A 9,587-nucleotide genomic window follows, 5' to 3' on the forward strand; every position below is an offset into this window, starting at 1 on the left:
TCCTGAAGTCTTTTTCCCATTTCTTGCCTTGAGCACTCTGTTTCACTCATTATTGATACTGCACATGCACAGTTAGTCCAGTGGGCTTAAGACTGTGTCAGATTTATCACATACATAGAAATCATTGGGATATATATTTTTAACTGATGTTCCATGGACTGGAGGCCTTTTGGAGGCTCCCAAAGTCTATTTAAACCTGCTGTTGAAATCTCAGAGAAATGTATGTTGCCTTCAAATTTTGCGTAGAAAGGGAAAGTACTTAAAAAAAAAGATCTTTATGTGAATTTAATCCTGAAATAATTGTCCTTAGAGAAAATCTTGGTCCTTAATTATCTTTAAACCCACAGTGTGGAAACTTTCATTAGATAATGATATCTACTGTATTTATACAATACAGTGCACCACTGTAAAGAAAAACTCCCTACACAGTGTTAAAGTGATTTCACATCTTTAATCTTATTTAACTATTTTTTACTATTTACTTGTATTTCTTTAATGTTTAAAGACACCAGTCAGGGTTGGGCAGGTGTGCATCAGGTGTTTCTATGAACATGGAGGAAAATGTTTTGACAGAACTCTTTTAAAGTTGTCCAGGCAGAGCAGAAAAAGCCCCCGTGGCAACGGGCACAAGAGATAAAGATGTTTGTCTGAGGGCACAGAGAAGGTTGGTGGGAGAGCTCGGAGCAGAACTCACCATATCTGACTTCCAACATTAGAGTCCCGATAAATAATTCATTTAATTTCTCTGGTTTTATCTGCTTGCAAAATTGTCCTGAGTGTGCTCTGACAGTCTCTGAGTCATTCTGTATTTATCCAGGAATCTGTTTTTTTGTAAAAAGCTCAAGGTAGTGTTTGATCGTGGCTGTCCAAAGTTCCAGATCCTAATTCCTGCTTCGTGGATCAGTTCTGTGGGAATGTGAGGCCTCATTTACAGTATTAAACCATCCCAAATTCAGTGGGGCTGAGGTGGGGTTGTGCAGAGGAGGAAATTATTGGGTTACTCAGAAAAATAAAAATTTATAGTTATGATTCAATGAAAGAAATCTTTTTGTTTCTTTCTTCTGGATAGTCAGGATAGCACTGGTTTTAAACTAATTTATCGGAATTTAGATAATAATACTTTTGAATTCCCGAATATATAAAATTTAGTTGAATAGCAAGTTTACAGACTCACTTTTGGAAACTATTTTTTCCTAGACACGTTCAGTCACTCAGTAATGAAAAAAAATTTTGATTGAAGTAAAATTTCTATTAAAATTCAAATGACTATTCATGGAAAATACTTTATTCATTCTACTCTGATATTTATGTATTCAACAGAAATATCTATGTGCCCAGACAGTCTGGACTAAATTTCCTAAGTGTATGACTGTAAATCTGGGGGGAAAAATGTGGTAAAATTTGGAAATTGCTTTCTCAATCTATAGCTTTGATCTTGTTTGCATTATGCCCTCCACCATTCTTTTCTTCTAGAAGAAAAAATATTCTGGTGATTGCAACAATTAAGCTCAGGGAAAAACTTCTGTTTATTTTAAAAAACATACAAAAACCCTAATTAACTGGATAATGTTAAATCTGATATAATTTCTGAAATAAGAATGAAAAGCAGGTGCGCAGGGTTGGAAATTTTCTGACTTAAGTGAAGCTCGTAGGTACAACATGGGGGTCTGGCCTTTGAAGTACTTTCTTAGCCAAGAGGAGGCCACTGATTTCTGCAGCTGGCATCTCTCCCTCAGCAAGGAAAAGAGTGCTTTCCTTCAGGGAAAGAAAATTCCAACCCTCTGACAGGAGGGGGGAGCTGGGGGGGGGTCGGGCTCTGCTCCCAGGGAACAAGGGACAGGAGGAGAGGGAACGGCCTCAGGCTGTGCCAGGGGAGGGTCAGGTTGGACATCAGGAGGAATTTCTCACTGGAAAAGGTGGTCAGGCCTTGGAAGGGGCTGCCCAGGGAGGTGGTGGAGTCCCCACCCTGGAGGTGTCCAAGGAAGGAGTGGAGGTGGCACTGAGTGCTCTGGGCTGGGGGACAAGGTGGGGATGGGGCACAGGGTGGACTCCATGGTCTTGGAGGGCTTTTCCAACCTCAATGATTCTGGAATTGGAATAATTCATTCCAGTATTTAACAACCTTTTGTGATGACCCACCAAACCCTTTCCATGAAGAAATTCCTCCTGATGTCCAACCTGAGCCTCCCCTGGCACAGCTGGAGGCCGTTCCCTCTCCTCCTGTCCCTTGTTCCCTGGGAGCAGAGCCCGACCCCCCCCCGGCTCCAACCTCCTTCCAGGGAATTTTAGGGATCCAGAAGGTCCCCCCTGAGCCTCCTTTTCCCGAGGGTGAGCCCCCCCCAGCTCCCTCAGCTGCTCCTCACAGGACTGACTCTCCAGACCCTTCCCCAGCTCCATTCCTTTCTCTGGACACGCTCCAGCCCCTCCATGTCCTTCGTGCATCGGGGGATCCAGAACTGAACACAGCACCCGAGGTGTGGCCTCAGCAGTGCAAACATACTCTGCTATCACCCGCAGTTTTTTGTGCATCACGTAACTGCAGCAGCATTTTGCGTTGAAGATGCTGTGATTTAGCAGCTGATGAGCACATTTTATATTGCAGAGAGGTATTTCTTTTGAAGGTAGCCTTGGTAACCACAGTGAGTGTCACGACAGATAACTGTCATCCTTAATTGTTCCGATGATACTGTGACCACTACTTACCAAAAATAAAATTACACATTTTGTGTATAATTGTTAAAGAAATTGAAACAGAAATGGTATACAATTAGAGAGCAGGAATTGTTAAGTGAACTATATGTGCTCATTATCTACAGTGTCATTATTTTGTAGTCAAAAATATACATTAGCTCTGATGACAGTGTGATGTTTTCAGGCAAATATTATTGTGCTGTTAATAAGATAAATTCTTTCAGAATAGCCTCGAAGACACCTTGATGCTGTGTGTCACATTTCAGAATATACATAGCTTACTTTCCACAGTAAATGAACTAGTCATTTTACTCACATCTGTATATTTTATCACCTCTTCCCCCGTTGTGATCAGTAGCAATTCAAACATAAAACTTAAATATATACATGAGGTAGGAATGTCTCAATATGCCTTCACACAAAGAGAATAAGAATTTTTGTCATCAGCAGTGGCTCAGGTTATTAATTTTGAGACCAGAACCTTGACTACTGTGGTGATATTTGTTATCTCCTTCAGCCTTCCTTCTGTTGTGTATTTTGTAGATCTGTGCATGGACCCTGCACAAGGATGACATATAAATTTGTGAAGACTTTCATGGTTTTGGGGTATTTGTCTCTTCTCCCAAGTAACAAGAGGCAGGATGAGAAGAAATGGCCTCAAGTTGCAGCAGAGAAGGTTTGGGTTGTGTATTAGGAAAAATGTCTTCACAGAAATGGTTGGCAAACATTGGAACAGGCTGCCCAGGGCAGTGGTGGAATCTCCATTCCTGGAGGGATTTAAAAACATGAAAATGTGGACTTGAAGACATGGGTTAATGGTGGCCTTGGCAGCACTGGGTTGGATTGGACTCAATAATCTAAAAGGTCTTTTCTAACCTAAACAGTTTTATGGTTCCATGATTCTCATACACCCAGTGTGTTTGGGCACATTAAAACCAATTTAAATACACTGATAAACAATCACAAAGATGCTCAGAGGGCTGGAACCTCTGCCCTGTGAAAACACGCTGAGAGACTTGGGGCTGTTCAGCCTTAAGAAGGATTCAGAGAGACCTTATAGCTCCTTCCAGTACATAGAAGGGGCTTCCAAAAAGTCTGGAGCAGGACTTTATCCCAAGGCATGTAGTGAAAGGACAAGGGGGAATGGCTTCAAACTGACAGAGAGTAGGGTTAGATGAGATATTAGGAAGAAATTGTTCCCTTTGAGGGCAGTGAGGCCCTGGCACAGGTTACCCAGAGAAACTGTGGCTACCCCTGGATCCCTGGAAGTGTCCAAGGCCAGGTTGGACGGGGCTTGGAGCAACCTGGGCTGGTGGAAGGTGTCCCTGCCCATGGCAGGGGGTGGGACTGGATGAGCTTTGAGGTCCCTTCCAATCCAAACCACTCTATAATATGATTATTCTACCAATTCTTTTTTTAAAGCCTTTAATGCACTGTGATAGAACCCTTTTTGCAGATTGCTGCTTTTGTTTCCAATTTTTTTTGTGAGCAGAGAGAATTTACTTTCATTGCAAACGATATTTTCCAGTGTATTTACAAGCAAGAAACACCCCACCCTTTCTCAGGTGTAGTTAATGCTTTATCAGGTTTAATGCAGCTTCTCACAAACATCTAAATAGATGCCACTTTTTCAGCACAAATATGTACTTTGGGTGTCAGTAAGGTATACAAGAAATGAACATAATATTAATATAATGAATAATAATGGATAAATAATAGATAAAATAGGAGCTGAAATACTACAAGGATAGACTCTCCAAATTCAAGAGATCAAGATACACAGTTTAATTTTAGCTTTGTTTCTTCTTCAACTAAATAAATTTTAACTTAGTTTAAATCAATAAAGCTAAGGATAATTTAATGAAAAGACACAAATTGTATTTTCTGTTTTCTTCAAAATAAATTAATTCACAGCGTACTTTATCTTGTTTAAAACTCAGCCCTAGAGATACCAAATAAGATTTTTTTAATGTGGAAAAATAAACTCAGTGCAGTGGAGAGGAATTTAACAACATTGATAAATAAAAATCTAAACATCAATACTTGTTAGCGTTCCTTTAACTGCACTTTTCTCCAATTTAATGAAAATCTTACACTATTTCTTAACACTAGAGCACTATTGATTATAAAATATTATCATTTGCTGTGAAAGCCCAGTTTATACAAATATGTAAACATACAACTACGAAAAAACCAAACAAACAGCTAAGTAAATTCCAGCAAAGATAGTAATTTCACAGGACTTAATCCAAACCAATAACCTGTACTGAAGCTTGGACATGTCTTGAAAATCTTGACTAACAACTGTGTTTGTACTGTTAGAGTGACATCAATTCAGTTGTTGATCTGTCTTCCTGTAAACACTTATCTTTGAGAAAACTATTAGGTGATTAATTCATAGAATCACAGAATGCTTTGGGTTGGAAGGGACTTTAAAGCCCATCCAGTTCCACCCCTGCCCTGGGCAGGGACACCTTCCACCAGCCCAGGTTGCTCCAAGCCCCATCCAACCTGGCCTTGGACACTTCCAGGGATGGGGCAGCCACAGCTTCTCTGGGCAACCTGTGCCAGGGCCTCCCCACCCTCACAGGGAACAATTTCTTCCCAATATCCCATCTATCCCTGCCCTCTGTCAGTTTGAAGCCATCTCCCCTCATCCTGTCACTCCAGACCCTTGTAAACTGTCTCTCTCCACCTGCCCTGTAGCCCCTTCAGATCCTGGAAGGGGCTCTGAGGTCTCCACACAACATTCTCTTCTCCAGGCTGAACAATCCCAACTCTCCCATCCTGCCTCCAGTCCCCTCATCAACTCTGTGGCCTCCTCTGGACTTGAACTCTGCTGACTTCTGAAAGAATTCATGCCATTACAAAAGCCTCAGCCATGGCTGAGGAAAATCTGTTTCCTCTTGCCTAAATCATGGCTCTAACAGCAGCATATTCCAGTTAATTCATGCTCGAGGTGTATAAAAAGTGGTAAGAAATCTCACGTGAGGAATGCTTAGGCTTCTGCAAGAAGATACATGGATTTCTGTGCACAGCTGAAGGATGGAGATGTGTCAGATCTAAGTGCCAAGATAAAGAATATCCTACAAGTGCCATGATTACTTGTGCTCCTCTGGAATGAATACTGTGAGGCCACAGGACACTTATTAATACACATTTTTGCTTAGGCTAGTGGTGGCTGGTGTGCAGCCTTCACCTAACACCCCAAAAGAGATTTGCTTTAATTATCATATTTTGGACTTAGTGCTCGGATCCTGGCCGTGATCATGTCCTGTTTGATGCAAGACATTAAACATTTTTGTGTTGATGGATGGGGTTTGTCATAATTTTAAGGGAAATCCGTTTTGAAAATATTATTCAAAAATTTAAAACTTTCCAGATAAGGTGCAGGCTGAATGGATTATGATCCACTTATGCAGAAAGATTAGCCAAAAGGGTTTCTGGCTGTCTGATTTTCATATGACCTACTGAGGACACTCTGAGCCTATTGAACTCCAGCTGTATCCAAGCAAACCTGCCCCCAGCAGAACTAGAAGGAAAACCTGAAGCTGTGATGTTACAAAAGGCAAACATCATTACTATTGCTATGCAGAAATAAAGTGACAAACTATGGCAAAAATTCAGACTAGAAAAAATTGTACTTTTTATTTTATTGTGCTAGGAAAAAAAAACAAACAAAAGAATGTGGGAATAAACTATATTTGGGGAAGAGATGGGTGGGAAGAGAAGGGATTTGACTAAGAAGGTCACTGGAGGAGGGTGCTGAGTTGCTGGTGATGCTATCAGAGCTTCTCTCCCTGGTTGTCTGTAAAAAAAAAATCTGTAGAAAACCTGAAAATTAAAGCAGTGAAGTATCAGCATTGACTGGACACAGTCAAGGGCAGTTTCTTTCTTAGTGAAAGTGTAAAAGGCTTGAAGAGGGAAATGTGGTTAGCCCTGCAATCAATTTGCCACCTCTTTCTCCTGATTCTCTTAGCTCTGTTACAAAATATTCTGGAATATTTCAGATTTTAGGATAAAATTCAAATGTGTCTTGTTATTGTTAAAACTTTGTATGAATTATAGAAGTATATTCCAGGCTTTGGACTGCTCAGCTTATGTAAAAAGGGAGAGGCAGCTTTGACAAAAGCAGTGCTTTAATTTCTCTGACTAATGTTATACATAAGGAATTCCACTAAATTCTGTGGACATACCCAAACTTTCCAAGTTACTTATATGCACATGATTTTTCATGTCACAAGGAACTGTGGAAATGCAAGTTCTATCCTGTATTCCTGCTGAGGACTGGAATAGAGGAGCATGATGAAATGTATGAAATACTGACTTAATTCCCTGAAAATTTGTCCTTTCCATCATTTCTGCAGTTTTAGATAAAGAATAACATTGCTGGAATAGAGCATTTGCATTTTGTGCCAGGCTTACTTTATATCACTTTGGAAAATATCACAATGAATCCTATGGAAACATTATTAGAAAACAATGCTTTATTAAGGCTCCATGGTCTCTCTGGTTAGCAGCTCCTATATCTTCCAATAACAAGTATCAACATCATTTTTTAATGTATTTTACTTTGCATTTTTGACATTGCAAAAGTAACTTCACAAATTAAGCCATTATTTTAAAATTTGCATGGAAATGTCTGTTTGCTGGTGACTTTCATAAAAGTTTAATGAAACTGGAGCTATTAGGTTCAGTTTTTTTCTTCTGGAAAGCACTCTGGTTGTTGGAACACACGGTATGTTTACATTCTATGTTGCCCCAGACTATCAATTAGTTAACATGCTTATGAGATTGTCCATTTAAAACAACATTTTTACACTACATACAGCCTTGTAAATCACAGGATGCTGACAGCATGAAATGCCAGCTGTGAAATGAGGAACTGATGAAAACGCAGTAATTCTGAATTTTAATATAATATAAATCATGTCAGCAATATTTGTGAATAGCAGCTGTCAAGATTTCATTTGAACTGCATGCATTATGGTATTTTTATATTCTGTTCTTTTCTGATAATTTAGACCTTCCTCTGCCCCCTCCCAACCTTTGCAACCTTTGCAAGGATGGAAATTCCTACAAAAATTTTGACTGAATGGCGTGAAATGGATTGTCACAACATTAAAACAGAAAGAATAATGGCTTCACACTGACAGAGGGCAGGGTTAGATGGGATATTGGGAAGAAATTGTTCCCTGTGAGGGTGGGGAGGCCCTGGCACAGGTTGCCCAGAGAAGCTGTGGCTGCCCCATCCCTGGAAGTGTCCAAGGCCAGGTTGGAGGGGGCTTGGAGCAACCTGGGCTAGTGGAAGGTGTCCCTGCCCACAGAAGGGCTTGGAATGAGATGATCTTTGAGGTCTCTGGCCACCCAAAACAATCTATGATTCTGTGATTTAAATTGCGTTCAAAAATACCACATTAATAACACTGGTACGATTTATTTTAAAAACTGGATATTTTTGAAAAGTCTGCTTCATTGAAAGGTGCCATGGGAACACAAGAAGTGATGGAGAATTCTACCCAGCAGATTGTCATCTTCACGTTTTGTCATGCAAAGAAATCCAGTAGGTTTGAATGGTTCTTTGCTGGGGTGGTTTAGATATGGAAGGAGTTGCAGGCTCAGATCACCAGTGTGTGCAATCCTGTATCTGGGCACTGCCTTGCAGCACCCTTTGCTTACTGGGAAGATGGAAAGCAGGCTGGAATGCCTAAAAGGAACAACTGTTTCCTGAGCTTTTTGTTACTGTGTATCCATCTGAAGCAAAAGAATTTGTCCCTGACAGCGAAAAACCTCTGTTTTCTTGTCTGTTCTCTGAAGTCTGATTTTTGTTCCCATCATCACCTGAGGCATCAGGAAAAATCAGGAAATGCTGCTGTGCTGGAATGTGCTCTGAAATGCTGGTGTTCGGTGAGTGATACAATCACAGCTAAATGAGTTGCCTCTAGGATAAAGAATTCAGATGCCTGTCAGTGGAAGTGACCCGATTTGTACTGAGTTTCAGGAAGACGGAATTGAATTGCTGACATAATTTAATACGATTTGCTTCAAAAATCAATGTCTTAAATCATTTAACCCTATTCTTCGAACAGCAGCAAACAAACAGTATTAAACAGTTGCACCACAAAGGTGTGAGATGCAGATTTTCCTACAGACAGCCCCAGCTTTCGCTTCCTAAAACTGGAAAATGCAGCGGTGAGGAAGCCGTGTGCCTTCAGAGAAGGGGGCAGGTAACATTTCAGCTCCTGCTTTGATTTCCCAATCAGTGTCACTTGGCCTTTCCAGCGTTTAGGTTGGGTAATTAATTTCCATGGAAGGCTTGATTTGTTGTAAACACTGTGTAGGCACAGGTGCTGCTCAGTGGTTCAGGGACCTCACCTGCCAATCAGTGGGGCTCAGTGACTGGCATTCTGTTCCTCAGCTTCTGTCTGACGTAGAAATAAATATGTAAAAGAAATGTAATCAAGAATTCTTTCCCGAGGAAGCCACCATGTTTCACTCAGCAGCACGATTTCATGCTCAACTGCCAGTGATTGTGGTGAAACCCAGAGGGCAATCACGAGAGTTAGAGAACTGTAATGTGAAGGAAAAACCTTCTGCATTTCCCAACATACAGCCTGGATAGAGCAAAAGGGAAATTTGGCAAAAACAAACGTCAATTGAAGATAATGAAGCATAAATCCACTTTATAGGGGTAAATAAACTTGATAGAGAAATTAATAAATGGCTTTTCAAAACATAAATACTTACAAAAGCTGTTCCTGGAGTAAAGAAAAAGGCCAGTGTTTGCAGACATCAAGAGAAAAAGAAGAGAAGAGAAAAGAGAAGAGAAAAGAGAAGAGAAAAGAGAAGAGAAGAGAAGAGAAGAGAAGAGAAGAGAAGAGAAGAGAAGAGAAGAG

General features: G+C 40.5%; 1 long non-coding RNA gene across 2 annotated transcripts in view; it reads left to right on the top strand.

Annotated features, from left to right (window-relative positions):
* Positions 1 to 6,255, top strand: part of LOC108503164 — a 93,624-nt gene extending 87,369 nt beyond the window's left edge. For both annotated transcript variants that reach the window (XR_001876743.1, XR_001876744.1), the window contains exon 4: positions 6,074 to 6,255. This is a non-coding gene — a long non-coding RNA (uncharacterized LOC108503164). The remainder of the gene's footprint in view (positions 1 to 6,073) is intronic.
* Positions 6,256 to 9,587: the final 3,332 nt, after the last annotated feature.

This window comes from Lepidothrix coronata, unplaced genomic scaffold (assembly GCF_001604755.1).
Source record: "Lepidothrix coronata isolate B3197 unplaced genomic scaffold, Lepidothrix_coronata-1.0 Scaffold132, whole genome shotgun sequence".
Taxonomy (NCBI): Eukaryota; Metazoa; Chordata; class Aves; order Passeriformes; family Pipridae; genus Lepidothrix; species Lepidothrix coronata.